The 16553-nt window shown below is 42.0% G+C and overlaps 1 protein-coding gene across 7 annotated transcripts in view; it reads right to left on the minus strand.

Annotated features, from left to right (window-relative positions):
- Positions 1-16553, minus strand: part of TTC28 (tetratricopeptide repeat domain 28) — a 689946-nt gene that overhangs the window by 304709 nt on the left and 368684 nt on the right. The window contains exon 1 of one of the 7 annotated variants that reach the window (XM_070065755.1): positions 5531-6333. The exons of the other annotated variants lie outside the window; for them this stretch is intronic. The gene's annotated coding sequence lies outside the window, so the exon portion shown is untranslated. Of the gene's footprint in view, positions 1-5530; positions 6334-16553 lie in introns of those variants that run through there. 7 annotated transcript variants of the gene reach the window in all.

The raw sequence follows: 16553 nt of genomic DNA on the forward strand, positions 1-16553 counted from the left end.
GTAACCAGAAAGGACTTAGTACCTAATTAAACAATACATTACAATGGCACATTGTTAGGTATTCATTTGCTTAGATGACAACATCTACTTCTGAAAGATTTAGTTTCCTACTCAACTTAAATACTGCTGTTCACAATGCTTTTTTATGACCAATATACTTACAAATCCTCACAAATTATATTCACGGGATCTAAAAAAGTTTCAAACTCTTAAAACTGCTGTTCAGTTATCTTAACATATAATTTTATGATATTATATTACATATTAATACACACACAGAAGAGGGAGACCACTTTTCACATTTACAAAATATGCTTATTTACCTTATCTTATTTCATTTTTACAACAACTCTTTGCGGTAATTTAAGATGGGCAACACCATTTAGCGTTTCTATTAAGAAACAATCCATAAACAGAATGAATACTCAAAATTAGTATGGGTCATTCAGGCTCCTATTAGTTTAAACTGCCAGCAGCTATTAAAACTCAGACCCCGGTAAGACAATAACCTATAAATGCACTTTCATTACTAATTCATAGGACCACTTTCTTTCACTGGACTCAGTCACTGTTTTAATCTTTAATGTGTTTACAGACATTTTTCATTACCCTTTTCAGGTCCCATTTCAGGTGGTTCCTATAATCCAATCGGCAATACACAGCACATTCCAACCAAAAATAACTGTAGCTTACATACATGCAGGAAAGCTATATTAAAGCTACACTGAAACGCAAACACACACACACACATACATACCAAATATCTGTAAACTTTATTATTTATGGAAGGAAGCAAAAAGATGTCTGTAGTTGTTTCAGGTATGGATTGTAAGAAACACAAAAGTCTTAAATCCGTCTCAGCGAAATTGAATGCCCTGCATATTGAAAGCCCAAGTTTAGCATTCATTACTTTACTGAGAGAGCAACTGATTCTGCCAAGTAGAGGCACGGGGAAGTATGGCTGGCAGCCCCTTGGGAGGAAGGCAAAGTTCAGCGTCTAATGCAAACCCTGGTCTCCCCTCCACACACAGCTCTGGGTGAGTGGGCAAGCTTTGCTTCCTCAGCAGGAAAGGGAGGACCAGGCCTTCCTCCCACAGCTGTGGCTGCCTTTCATCACGAGACTTTTCAAAGAGGTACGACTGAGAAGGCCCAGAAGTCTTTCTTGGTTCTTCCCTATGCCCTTCCAGAATCCCCATTCCCACTGTAGAAGACCGCATCAGTTAAAAGCTGTTATCCCTTCAAGATAGCACAATGAATCAAGCTCTGACAAACCCCTGCTCCAAACTCGGAGAAAGGGGCTCTTCCAATTTCTGTTCATGCACTATTCATTGCATGTACAAATAGCTGTTGAATAAAAATTAGCTGACTATAAATTTGTGAAAGATATGTCACTACAGAATTCAAGCTGATGATAAAACCTAGATGATGTGAACTGTGAAAGAATAAGGAAAATTCAATGAGTACTCAATAAAATTAGTCACTTTCATTATTAGTCAATGAGAAAAGAATCTTAACAAGAAAACATAATTAAAGACTAACAAAATACAAGAAAAACTCAAACAATATTTTAGACTCATTCACTCCTCCCCTTGCTCCATAAGAGACTGCTAGCAGGGACGGGTGTTTGGTTTGGCCCAGCAGTTAAGACACCACATCCCATAGCAGAGTACAACCAAGGTGCAACCCCGGCTCCAACTCCTGACTCCAGTTTTCTGCTGATGGAGACCCTGGGAGGCAGCGGGGATGGCTCAAGTGTTTAGGTTCCTTCCGTCTGCATGTAACACCTGGATTGAGCTCCCAGGTACCAGTTTCAGTCCAACCCAGTCTCAGCAATTGTGAGTATTCAGGAAGCGAACCAGCTATGGGAGCTCTCTCTCTCTGTCTCTATGCCCCCACTGTGTGTGTGTGAACTTTAAGGAAAAATAAAGCATTGTTAGCAACTGGAAACTACAATTGAGGCACCGTCACTGCTGTTATGACTCACAGACAAAATTCTAAACCACCTAAATAGAAGAAAGAGGTATTGCCAAGTCTTAGGAGATACAGCAGCCACCACGGGCCCCTCTGCCAAGCTCCTTCGAAGCAAAGGTCAAGATGTGCTGAGAGTGACCGCTGTTTACCACAGCTTCAAGAAAACTGGTGTGACAAGTTGGAGCCCATCTGCCCGCCACTGCCCACCCCCTGCTCTTGCTACTAATTTTCTTTTACCACCCCAGATTTCACAGGAAATCACTTACCCTGGGAGACAGCACATTTTGGTCAGCTGAGAGAAAGCATGTGTACTGTACGCAGTGCCGAGTTGGGGCAAATGAGGCACTGTTGAATTCTTGGTGCTCAGTAAACCTCGGCTTATATATATTTACACCCTCTAGCTCATGAAGCACCACACACACACACACTGTGGTCACTGGTTATGCTACAATGGAGAAGAGCAACATGGCTTAACTATTGAGAACACCTATCCACTGGGAACAATGGTTTTCAGCTGAAACTTCAACGAGGAGGAGACTTGGCAGGGAGCCTTTAACACAGGGGACTAAAGGTCGGATACCTGGATTTCCAAATATGTCAAAGTTGTTCATCTATTTGCTTTTTGTTCACTATGAAGGCACAGTGATTACTTAATGCATGCTACTAAATGACCTCATGAACTAATAAAGACAACTGCATTACAAAAATAAATTTCCATTCCTTCTTTCCTTCAGTTAACATTCCTTAAATTTTACACTGCCAGACACTGTGGCACACAATACAAAGAAGCAAAGACAGGACTCATACCCTCAAGGTGCTCAGTCTAGAAGGGAAGGATATAAAAGCTATAAATGTTCTGACTACGAGCTGTAACTGCTAGCTCCCTAAGTGCTATCTAATGGTAACCAATGCTATCAGATTTCAGCAATAACAAAGACTTAACTAATGGCCAAAGTATTTACAACCTGTTGTTAAAATTGTTAGTATTATTAGCATTTGCTTTTTATTAAGTGGCCATTCCTTTTACCCAGGGGGTTAAAGTAAAAATAGTCAGAGACTGGACATGTGAAGCAGTACATCATTCACCCTGCAAGAACCCCTGGAAGCAATGAAGGACCTTTAAGTCTTCTTTTCCAACACTCCATTCCTAGTTCACAATCCCAACCCACCACGGAACCCAACAATAATAACCTAACACTCTGTTCTCCTTTGACCCAAATGCGCAAGCTACTACCCTCACAAGTGTGTTGTATTTTATAACTTAAAATATATAATGTAATGATATAGAGTATATATTATACACATGCACAATGCATAATCAGTATTTAGTTCAAGCATTTGCAAATAACCTGCCTTTGATTTTGACTTAATCTGTACTTAGAAACGCTATACTTTAATACTGCTAACCTACCTTTGAGTCTAAATTTGAGCTTACATCTTCTAAAGAACAATTTTCTAATATAACATGACACTGTATCTCCTATCCAATATGTGCTCTCCACATCATTGCCATCTTTGCTCAACAATCTTTGCAAATCATGTGACTTTTTACTGTTTCCCTTTATTATTTTATTTTTAAAAATTTTGTGAAGATTTATTTATTTATTTGAAAGGCAGAGTTACAGAGAGGCAGAGGCAGAGAGAGAGAGACATCTTCCATCTGCTGGTATACTCCTCAGATGGCCACAACAGCCGGAGCTGCACCCATCTGAAGCCAGGAGCCAGGAGCTTCTTCTGGGTCTCCCATGCAGGTGCAGGGGACCAAGGACTTGGGCCATCTTCCACTGCTTTCCCAGGCCACAGCAGAGAGCTGGGATCAGAAGTGGAGCAGCCAGTGCTTGAACTGATGCCGATATGGGATGCTGGCACTGCAGGTGGTGGCTTTACCCACTGTGCACCAGCCCAATTATTTTATTTTAAAAATGATTTCATGGGCTGGTGTTGTGGCTCGGCAGTTTAAGCCACCGCTTACAATACCAGCGTCCCATATTAGAGCATGGATTTGAGCCCCAGCTACTCCACTTTTAATCCAGCACAGGGCAAATTTGCCGGGAAAGGCAGTGGAGAATGGCCCGAGTACTTGGATCCTTGTCACCTATGTGGGAGACCTAGATGGAGTTTCTGGCTCCTGGCATTGACTTGGAAGAAGTCAGGCTATTGCAGTCATCTGGGCAGCGATACAGCAGACAGAAGATTCATCTCTCTCTGTCTCTGTGTATATCTCCCTCTGTTTCTGTCACTTTGTCTGTCAAATAATAAATAAATCTTTTTTTTAAATGACAGAAATGAGGGGACTGGCACTGTGGTGTAGCAGGTAAAGCTGCCGCTTGCAGTGCCAGCATTCCCTATGGATGCTGATTCGAGTCCCGGCTGCTCCACTCCCGATCCACCCCTCTGCTATGCCCTGGCAAAGCAGTAGAAGATGGCCCAAGTCCTTGGTCCCCTGCACCCGCATGGGAGACTGGGAAGAAACACCTGGTTCCTGGCTTTGGATCGGCACAGTTCTAGCCATTGTGGCCAATTGGGGATGAACCAGCAGATAGAAGACCTCTCTCTCTCTCTCTTTGCCTCTCCTCCTCTCTTTGTGTGACTCTGAATTTCAAATAAATAAATCAATCTTAAAAAAAATATGACAGAAATGGGGCTGGTGCTGTGGTGCAGTGGGTTAAAGCCCCAGCCTGTAGCACCAGTACCCCATGTGGCGCTGAGTCCCAGCTGCTCCACTTCTGGTCCAGCTCCCTGCTAATGTGTCTGGGAAAGCAGCAGAGGATAGCCCAAGTGCTTGGGCCCCTGAACACACATGGAAGACCAGGAAGAAGCTCCTGACTCCTGGTTTCAGATCAGCTTAGCTCAGGCCATTGCAGCCATTTGGGGAGTAAACCAGCAGATGGAAGACCTCTCTCTATCTCTGTCTCTACCTCTCTCTGTATCCATCACTCAAATAAATAAAATAAATCTTTAAAAAATGAGAGAAATGGATAAAACAGAAATGGTTCTAATTCTAAAAAGCAGCAGCAGGAATGGGCATTTGGCCTAGCAGCTGGGATGTGGTCAGGACGCCTGCATCCCACATCAGAGTACCTGGGTTTGATACAAAGTTCTGGCTCCTGATTCTAGGTTCTTTGCTAATGCAGACCCTGGGAGGCAGCAGTGATGGATCACGTCATTGGTTCCCTGCTTAAGCAACAGCAATGATTTATAATTTAACACAACTGGGTCAAAAATGAAAATGACTGCAGGGTGCCAAACCCAACCTTTAACATCATTGAATGTACACAAAACAACCATGTCTACTAAGAAAAGATGAAATTAGAGAATATATTTTAAACAAACTTAAAAAGAAAGACATTATTTAAGATTTTATTTTTTAGTTATCTGAGAATTAACACTCTTCACTTGAACACGTCTGTCTTTTGTCTGATATTTGCATAGTTGATATTTTATAACATTGAAGTTCATACACCTTTTCAGGAAAGTACCTCATGAGTAAATGAAAGTCTGCTAGTATTACTTGAAATAGATATCAAGCATATGAGCAAAATGTAAACACACATATTACCTACTGTGGTGGAATGAGAAGGTGAGAAGGTCATGCCAAGATGGCCACTGACAACAGAAACTGCCTGGTAACAGGCCGTGATTGGATGGCTTCGGAAACCACATGACAACAGAGCCTGACTGACAACAGGTCGTGATTGGATGGCTTCAGAAACCACATGACAACAGAGCCTGACTGACAACAGACTGTGATTGGATAGTTTCAGAAACTGCCTGGCAACAGAGCCCTACTGGCAACAGGCTGTGATTGGTTAGGGAATAGACCGCCCCTTGACCAGATTGGCTGTCTTGGCTATATAAGCAGCTGTAGCAACTGAAATAAACAAGTCTGCAGGCTGCTTGCCTCAGGCCTGCTTTCACCCGACTCCCGGTATCTGTGTGTTGACTCCGAGCTTCTTGTCCCCACCATGCTCCTCCTCTCAGAAACGAATCCACTGCAACAACCTACAGTAAAAGTTACTGTAGTCTATATACTATACATGTGTCTTTTCCTTTGCACATAAAAATGAAGGCACAGGACCCATGTCCTCAATAGGTTTTCATCCTCACATCAGCCAGGCACCTCACAGGATACATACATGTGATTAGTTTTGCTATATATTTGTTTCATTCAGGACAAGGAAGAAGTTACCCAGAACAGTTCTGCCCAAAACAATTTTGTGTGAAGACAGGAACATTCTCTATACTGTTTCACAATGGCAGACTCTAGCTTGTGACATGTGGTTACTGTTACTGAGCACTTGAAATGTGGCCAGCGGAACTAAGAAGCTAAACTTTAAATTTTATTTACTAAATTTACTTTTTTAAAAATTTATTTTTTGTTTATTTGAAAGCCACAGTTACAGAGGGGAGGAGAGAAAGAGAAAGAGATCTTCCATCTACTGGTTCACTCTCCAAAAGGCTGCAATGATTAGGGCTGGGCCAGGCTGAAGCCAGGAGCTTCGTCTGTGTCTCCCATGTGGGTGCAGGGACCCAAGCACTTGGGCCATCTTCTGCACTTTCCCAAGTGCATTAGCAGGGAACTGGACTGCAAGTGGGGCGTCCAGGACTTCAACAGGCACCCACAGGGGATGCTGGCATCAGAGGCTTTACCCACAAAGCCACAACACAGGCCCCTATTCACTAAATTTAAAGAGCTACAGTGGCTCATATCTATTTTATCAGCCAATGTAATTGTAGAGCTTGGTCTTCCTCTAACAATAACCAAGGACAAACCTAAATGGAAGAAACTCAAAGGCCAAAAACTAAACAAGCGAAATAACTACAAAACCTCTGCCCTGAAGCTCTGTGTGAGAGAGAAAGAGGGCCTCTGGGGTTGACAGGAGACTCCTGTTCTAGGTGTTTTCTAGCTCTGTGCCTTTGACCAGGCCACAAAACTCCACCAAACTTTACAGTCCACTTGCACTTACAGAGCGATAAGGGTGACCTTAGAAGGTTGTAGTGATGTTTGCTCATTGACCTGAAATAACAAAGCACAGAGTGGGCACTTAAATATATATATATATATATAAATATATATATATATATATATATATATATATAAACGGGACTGAGTCTCTCACAGTGTCACTCTCGAAAATTAAAGACTACAATGATCACCGGAGTCACTGAGGAAACAGTTAACTTACAATTGTCATCTTTTGTTTTAGAAAAGTCTATGAAGTAGGTAATATATTTGAGGAAAGTTTTTTAGCAAAAATCATTTTTTAAAATGTTAATAGTTTGGCAGTTGTTTGGGTTTACCTAATAAGTTCATTATTTGGGATAAACATTAAATATGGGCTAAATAAAGTCATTTGGCCTGGAGAGAAAAGGAGAATGAGCAGAAGAAAATGGAAGACCGGGGCCAGTGTTGCAGCACAGCAGGTAAAGCCACCGCCTCTGACGCCAGCATCCATATGGGTACCAGTTCGAGTCTTGGCTGCTCTGTTTCTGATCCAGTTCCCTGCTGATGCATCTGGGAGGGCAGCGGAGGATGGCCCAAGCGCTTGGGTCCCTGCCACGCATGTGGGAGATCTGGAGGAAGCTCCTGGCTCCTGGCTCCAGCCTGGACCAGCCTTGGACATTGTGGCCACTTGGGGAGTGAACCAGCAAATGCAAGGTCTCTCTCCCCCTCTCTCTCTCTGTAATTCTAACTTTCAAATAAATAAATAAATCTTTTAACAGAAAATGGAAGACCAAAAATCTATTTGTAGAATAGAATAAATGAAAAATAAATGAAAATAGAATAAATGAGAAATAAATGAAACCCTCCTTCCTTTCAGAGACTTTATGATATACTGATTATTGTGGGGAGCAACCCGGACTGGACTGAGTTACTGGAATTAAGACTTATTCTATGCATCTGCTCTCCCACAATATGGCGCTGGGAGAGGAGAAAACAGCTTCTACGCAGCTGCCTCTTGCCAACTTGAGTGATGACCTCCAGGAGCTGATCCTGCTCCTGATTGGAGGAGAGCAGCGTACTCGGCGTGTGGGCAGTCGAGTTAGGATTGGCGGAGGAGGACTATAAAGGAGGAGAGAGACAACATGCACCAGGAACATCTAAGGGGAACACCTGTGCAGCCCCCGAGAGAGCCGGCCGGCGGTGTGCCGCTCCCCTGCGGAAGTGGGGAATGTGGCAGGGGGAACCGCCCTTCCACGGAGGTGGAAGGGACGGTAGCCAACCCGGGAAGGACCAGCAGCCAACCTGGGAAGGACCAGTAGCCAACCCGGGAAGAACCAGCAGCAAACCCGGGGAGGGCCGAGAGACGAAAGAACAACGCAGAATCCTGTGTCGTTCCTCCACGAAGACGGGGAGCGACAATTATTAACATTATAACAGGCTTTTCTGAGGTCCAACTCTGACACCTATTTTAGCATCAGAAAGAGCCCAGTATTGTCGTATCAGTCCCACCACTGTAAGTCATCTAATATACATAGATTTTTTTTTACTTTTGAAACCGTCTCTAAGTTACATTTGTTGAACAGCTACACTGTGCCAGCTATTTTGCTAGATGCTTTCCAGTTTACCATTAACTCTCAAAATACCCAGCAAGAAGTTCTTATTATGACCATTGCACAAAAGTCAGTTACGAAACTTAAAATCATACAGCTACAAAGGAAAACAAACCTCTGAATAGTCTTTTCACTATTCCATATTACTTTTTATTAAGAAAAGATTTATTTGAAAGGCAGAGCAACAGAGAGAAAGAGAGACAGAGAGAGAGAGAGAAAGATTTTCCATTCAATGTTTCATTACCCAAATGGCCACAACAGCAAGGTCTGGGCCAGGCTAAAGCCAGAAGCTAGGTACTCCATCCTGGTCTCAGAGGCAAGCAGTTGGGCCATGCTCCACTGCCTTCCCAGGTAAATTAGCAGGAAGCTGAACTGGAAATGGAGCAGCTGGGACTGGAATCAGAACTCAAATGGGATGCTGGTATTGTAAGTGGCAGCTTAACCCACTGTATCACAAAACTGTCCCCTCCATACTACCTCTTTGATTAGAAAAAAAATTAATGGTGTGCAATTAGCCTCCAAATCAGCTTTTTGTCTGGGAATTTTGTATGTGTAAAATTCAACGTATGGAAGCAGAAATGAAGAAAAATCAGAAATGACATAGAAAAATCATGAACATGAATATTTAATCTCTAATCCATTAGCAATTGTTGATTGTAAAACAATTTTTAATGAATTGGATGGAGGAAAAATTCATTTCATTAACCTTTCCTATAAATGTATTATTATTGAACCAAACAGGCCACTGTACTTGCAGCTCAGTTCGATGTTAATTAGATTACAGGCATAAAGCTTTAAATCAAAGAGAAACAAAAGGCGCCACCAGCAAGCCTCCCAGCAAGGCTTGTTTGTTTGCTGGCTAAAATGGATTTTTACCTGCAATACAATCTGCTATGCTTCTTTTATCTTCTGATGCTTTCAAGTGAAATTTTCTCTTGCTTTTATTTGTTGATAGTTTTTGTTAAAAATAAAACAAAACACATTCTTCACCTGGGAATCTCTTTTACCTGCTCAACTGGGAGTAATGACCCCTTCCCCAGAAAAACACACTTATATTTTTTACTGTTTTTTTTTCTCAACTATTGTGTCTTATTGTACACTCAAAGCACATGCAAGAAACTGGGTGCTATTTTAGAAAACATCATTATTTAGTTTGGAACCCACAGCCAGCGGCCTAAATTGCCTAAACATAATGTTCTAACCAAATCTGCAGCTGGGGAATTGTTTTTCTCTCCAGTGTTGGATTTAGCACATTTAGAATCTATTTCTTAGGGAAATGTGCTCTCAATATTGATTATTTCATATCACGTCAGCTAGTTCTTTTTGCAAAATTAACTTTAAACTAATACTATGAAAACTGACAAGGTAACACATTTATAAGACGATTATATTTTAAAAATGATTTAGAAATTCAATAAGAAGTTGAAGAAAAGAAGAAATACGAACCAGGAGTTTAATAACTAGGTAGGTGTCATTTTCTAGCACTGGAGGAATTCCCAAAGTTACATTTTATGTAAGATTATAAAATGTGAGTACCATCATCTGGAATTTCTCTTCTAAGCTTTAAAAATAAACAACAAACTAAGTTTGAAGTCCCCTCAAGCAGTAGTTCTGAACTTTCCATATCTTGTGCTTTGCCTATGGGTGTGGCACAGGAAGTGTACAAACTCATGCCAAGAAGAAAACCAGGGAATGTCCTGAACATTCTCCAAGAAATCATCTGGCTTCAGCATGAATTCTATACCCTCCCCGACCAATCTACCTCCCACCCAAGAACAACGAGAACTTGGGCTTTCACACACATAGCCTGTCCCAGGGAATGTCGAAAGACCAGGAGCAACATGGGAAAAACTGATAGTGGGCAGGAAGAATGCTGGAGTAGGACACTCACTGAAGCCAGCAATGAGAGAATTAAAGCAGCCTGAGCATGCACTAACTGTTCAAAAAAGCCAAGTGGTATTGTGCCCACCATAACATTGCTATAGCCAAACCATTCCAGATCAATGGGAATCCACTCCTTCCGGAAAGCAGTCTATGAAAATGATTACTATAAACATCTATACATTGGGACATAAGATCTCTGCATACAGCTTCCATGGGCAGATGCAGTTCCACCATTAACTTACTTCTTTACTCTTTCTGGCTATCAACTCTTGCTTTTCTCTTCAAATTATAATTCAAATGGCAATCCATAGCATTACACCAGGGAGAAGGGCAAAGTCATACAAAACATGAGACATCCCCTAAAATATCAAAGGTTTTTTGAAGGTTTTAGGGAGAGAATTTTTTTTCTAATTAATAAACTTTATTTTTAAGCAGTTTCAGGTTCATAGAAAAACTGAGCAGAAAATACAGCATTCTCATAAATCCTTTGTCTCCACATACATATAATCTCTTCAACCACCCCACAGCATAGTGATTCATTTGTTATAAACTACAGAGAATATATGTACATATACATATATACACACACACCTATATTTATGTACTTTTTTTATTCTTTTTTTTTTTTTGACAGGTAGTTATAGACAGTGAGAGAGAGAAAGGTCTTCCTTCCATTGGTTCACTCCCCTAATGGCCATAACAGCTGGCGCTGCACTGATCCGAAGACAGGAGCCAGATGTTTCTCCCTGGTCTCCCATGCGGGTGCCGGGCCCAAGCACCTGGGCCATCCTCCACTGCCCTCCCAGGCCACAGCAGAGAGCTAGACTGGAAGAAGAGCAACTGGGTCTAGAACTGGAGCCCATATTGGATGCTGGCACCGCAGGTGGAGGATTAACCAAGTGAGCCAAGGCACCAGCCCTGATGTATATATATATATATATATATATTTTTTTTTTTTTTTGACAGGCAGAGTGGACAGTGAGAGAGAGAGACAGAGAGAAAGGTCTTCCTTTGCCATTGGTTCACCCTCCAATGGCCGCTGATTCAAGATTCAAAATATTAAAGGATATTGTCAGGAAAATAAAAAGACAATACACTGAATGGGAAAAATATCAACAAATCACATATCTAATAAGAGTCTAATGTTCAGAATACATAAAGAACTTTTACAACTCAACAACAAAAATAAAAACAACCCAATTTAAAATGAGCAGTAGATTTGAATAGACATTTCTCCAAAGAAGGCATACAAATGGTCAACAACAGTATAAGATATTTGTTTCACATTATTAGCCATTAGGAAAATGCAAATCAAAATTTCAGTGAGATACCATTTCACATCTACTAGAATGGCTACAATTAAATTTTTCTCTAAGTAAAAAATGACAAAGTGTTGGTGAGGATATGGAGAAATCAAAACCCTTGTGCATTATTAAGAACATAAAATGGGCCAGCGCTGTGGTTCACTTGGCTAATCCTCCACCTGCGGTGCCAGCACCCTGGGTTCTAGTCCCGGTTAGGGTGCCGGGTACTAGTCCTGGTTGCTCCTCTTCCAGTCCAGCTCTCTGCTGTGGCCTGGGAGGGCAGTGGAGGATGGCCCAAAGTGCTTGGGTCCCTGCACCCGCATGGGAGACCAGGAGGAAGTACCCGGCTCCCGGCTTCGGATCGGTGCAGTGTCAGCCGTAGCGGCCATTAGGGGAGTGAACCAATGGAAGGAAAACCTTTCTCTCTGTCTCTCTCTCACTGTAACTCTGTCTCTGTCTAACTCTGCCTGGCCAAAAAGAATAAAATAAAATAAAACAAAGAACATAAAATGTTTTAGCAAGTATAGAAAACAATGTAGCAGTTCCTTATAAAGTTACACATAGAATTACCATATAACCCAGCAATTTCACTCCCAGTATATCCCCAAAAAAATTAAAAACAGAAAATCACATACTTCCCTTTTAAAAGATTTATTTATTTATTTTGAAAGAGCTACAGAGACAGGGAGAGACATACTGAGAAAGAGAGATCTTCCATCTGCCAGTTCACTCCCCAGATGGCCACGATAGCCAGGGCTGGACCAGGTGGAAGCCAGGAGCTTCATCTGAGTCTCCACCTGGTACCAAAGGCCCAAACACCCGGGCCATCTTCCACTGCTTTTTCCAGGCCATTAGCAGAAGAGCTGAATCAGAAGTGGAGCAGCTGGAACACAAACCAGCAGTACACGAGATGCCTGGGTTGCAGGCAGCAATTTTACTTGACACGCCAAATGCCAGCACCAAATATTTTTCCATGTCTGTTCAAATAAGCACTCTTCACAATAGCCAAATGGTGGAAATAATTCAAATATCTACCAGCGACCGGGAGGATAAATAAAATCTGGTACATACATATAATGAAATATTACTTAATCTATATAAAAACAATGAAATAGTGAGACATGCTATAATACGGATGAAGCTCAGAAACATATTAAGTGAAAAAAGTCAGGCAGTAAAGTTTACATGTAATATTCTGATTTTATGAACCATCCAGAATAGGTACATATATAGGGACAGAAAGCTGATTGGTGGTGGCCAGGAGTAGGTAGACAAGGTTAGTGACTGTTCAGTGGGGCTGGCGATAAAAATGTCCTGAAACTAGATAGAAGTAGTAGTTGTATAACACTGTGACTATATTGAATATCATTGCATTGTTCACTTTAAGATGGTTGATTTTATGTATGCATTTCATCTCATTAATAATTAAAAAATGACATTGAAAGTACACTCCAGAAAGGAAATTTGATAAATTAGACTTCCTCAAAATTAAAAACATTTGCTCTATGAAAGATATTCAGAGAATAAAATGTCAAGATACAGACCAAAAGAAATATTTGCAAAACACGTATTTGAAAGAGGATATGTATCTACTATACACAAAGAACCCTGAAAACCTAACAGTTAAAAAACAAAGATTTCAATTTAAAAATGGGCAACAGATTTGAACAGAGAGAACATTGAGACGGATACTGAACACATGAAAAGATGTTCAATATCAATAACCATTAAAGTCATGTAAATTTAAAAACCACAATGAAATGCCATTAAAAACTTATCCGAAGGGACTCCTGTGGCCTAGTGGGTAAAGCCAGCACCTGTGATATCAGCACCTCATATGGGCACCAGTTCACGTCCCAGCTGCTCAGCTTCTGATCCAGCTCCCTGCTGATGGCTTCGGAAAGGCAATGGAGGGTGGTCCAAGGGCTTGGGCTCCTGCCACCCATGTGGGAGACCCAAATGAAGATCCTGGCCCCTGTCTTCAGCCTGGCCCAGTGTGACCATCTGGGGAGTGAATCAGTGGGTGAAGATTTCTCTCTCTGTCTCTCCTCTCTCTCTCTGTAACTATGACTTTAAAATAAATAAATCTTAAAAATAAAACACTTCAAATGAGAAAGAGAGAGAGAGAGTTTGGCAGTTTCTTACAAAATAAAACTTAGACTCATCATATGACCCAGAAATTCTACTTCTATGTATTTATCCTAGAAGAACTTATGTTCACACGAAACCTGTACTTGAAGGTTTACAACAGCTCTATTCATAATTTCCCCAAACCGTGAACAACCCCAAAGCAGACAGACATGTTGCGATGATGCATCCATACAACCAACAGCACTCAGTCACCAAAAGGAACGAACGGTGCTGTGCTGCATGCAACAGCACAGGCAGGTGCTCAGTCAGGTAATGCACCTTTCTGGGTGCAGCTGGAGAGTTTGCACCACCCCTTCCTAGCCTGCCCAGTGCCCTGGGGTGACCCTCTATACCACAGACCACATAACTTTAGTATAATGAAACTTTGGAAAAGACAAAGGTATAAAATCAGTGATTGCTGGGGTTTAAAGGTGGAGGAGGGGCCAGTGCTGTGGCTCAGTAAGTTAATGCCCTGGCCTGAAGTGCCGGCATCCCATATGGGCGCCGGTTCGAGACCCGGCTGCTCTACTTCCTGTCCAGCTCTCCGCTATGGCCTGGGAAAGCAGTAGAAGATGGCCCAAGTCCTTGGGCCCCTGCACCCAAGTGGGAGACCCGGAAGAAGCTCCTGGCTCCTGGCTTTGGATCGGCACAGCTCCGGCCATTGCGGCCATCTGGAGAGTGAACCATCGGATGGAAGACCTCTTTCTCTGACTCTCCTCTCTCTTTGTAACTCTGACTTTCAAATAAATAAATAAATCTTAAAAAAAAAATAAAGGTGGAGGAAAACTGACTACATAGGGGCAGGATGAGGGAGCTCTTCTCTTCTAAGGTGCTTAAATGAACCTATACATGCTAAAATTCAACGAACTACACACACCATCAGTTTAACTGGAAAGGTTTGATAAATAGTGGTGACAGGTGAACCACTTTGTAAACTTAATTAATTCCACTGAATTGCACACATAAAAATAGTGAAAGTGTGAATTTTACATACTTGTGAATCTATTATTTTCTCTTTTTAAAAAATGTTTATTTACTTATGGGAGGGAGGGCATGTAGCGGAGGGAGCATGTGCACTCCTCTGCCAGCTAACTTCCCAAATGCCCACACAACTGGGGCTGAGCAGGGAGGACGCCAGAAGCCAGGCACTCAGGCCAGGTCTTCCACGTGGGTGGCAAGAACCCATTCCCTGGAGTCACCATGTGCTGCCTCACAGGGCCTGCGTGAGCAGTAAGTTGGTGTCTGGAGACAGAGCCAGGAATCAAACCCAGGTAACCTATTTAGGATGCATTGATCTTCACTAGCAGCTGAACAATCAGGTTAAACGCCCACCCAGGAACTTGTTATTTTCAGTAAATGAGGTAGCTGAAATGAGAATCCTTATTACAATTAAAGATTAAGAACAAAAGACAGGTACCTTTTACTTATATTTTACCAGAAGAAAGCACTGACAGTTCTATGACAACAAGGTTAATCTGTCTGCTAAAACTTCATGAGCTGATTTCTTTACAAGTCTGCTTTAAATTTTTATTTTTCAAGTCTGATTTTGGTTACTCGCAGTTGGCCTATTTGCTAACTTCTCCAAAGTGGGTCAAACCACACCCAAATCAAACAAAGGGATAAACCTATAGAGATCAAATTCAGGTGGATGATTTTTTTCAAAACATAAGTTTTGTTTTTTGGGTTTTTTTTTTTTTGGACAGGCAGAGTGGACAGTGAGAGAGAGAGACAGAGAGAAAGGTCTTTCTTTGCCGTTGGTTCACCCTCCAATGGCCGCCGCGGCCGGCGTGCTGCGGCCGGCACAACGCGCCTATCCGAAGGCAGGAGCCAGGTGCTTCTCCTGGTCTCCCATGGGGTGCAGGGCCCAAGCACTTGGGCCATCCTCCACTGCCCTCCCGGGCCACAGCAGAGAGCTGGCCTGGAAGAGGGGCAACCGGGACAGAATCCAGCGCCCCGACTAGGACTAGAACCCGGCGTGCCGGCGCCACAAGGCAGAGGATTAGCCTACTGAGCAGCGGCGCTGGCCAAACATAAGTATTTTTTAAAGGTAAAACAATGCTTCGGACATCTCAGCAAAAGTATTTGCATACAAATGCATATATAGCAAGCCCAGTGTGAAATGAAAATACATAAAAATAAAATATGCTTTATATAAAACAAATGACCAAAATCACTGTGAAAGAAAAGAGTTGTTTACATTGGTATTTATATAAATATGTATCACTTAAAAAGCCAAAATATTACATTGTGAGATTATTAGGTATACATAATGGATAGATATATGTATAGTCAACCTCATTATTTAAAGATTCTCTGTTTGTTAATTCTCCTAACTACTAAAATTTATTTGTAAAACCCAAAATCAATTGAGTTGTGGGACCCACACATTCCCATACTGTAAACAAGCATCCTCCGTGTGCCTGATTTCACTGTCTAAAATAGCCCCATGCAGAGTACCACTGCATTGTCTAGTGTCCCTAGATGCAAGAAGGTTGTGCTGTGCCTCGGAGAGAAAATACATACTAGGTACGCCTTTTTCGGGCATAAGTTGCAGTGTTGTTGGTCCTGAGTTCGCCGTTAATGAATCAACAACACAGATTAAGTCAGATGGATTTAAACAGGGGCACACATCAACCCGGTTATGTACTGCGTGGGCATCTGGCCTGCAGCTGAGATGCTGCTCTCAGGACACCTGTATCCCGTATCAGA

This window comes from Oryctolagus cuniculus, chromosome 21 (assembly GCF_964237555.1).
Source record: "Oryctolagus cuniculus chromosome 21, mOryCun1.1, whole genome shotgun sequence".
Classification (NCBI taxonomy): domain Eukaryota; kingdom Metazoa; phylum Chordata; class Mammalia; order Lagomorpha; family Leporidae; genus Oryctolagus; species Oryctolagus cuniculus.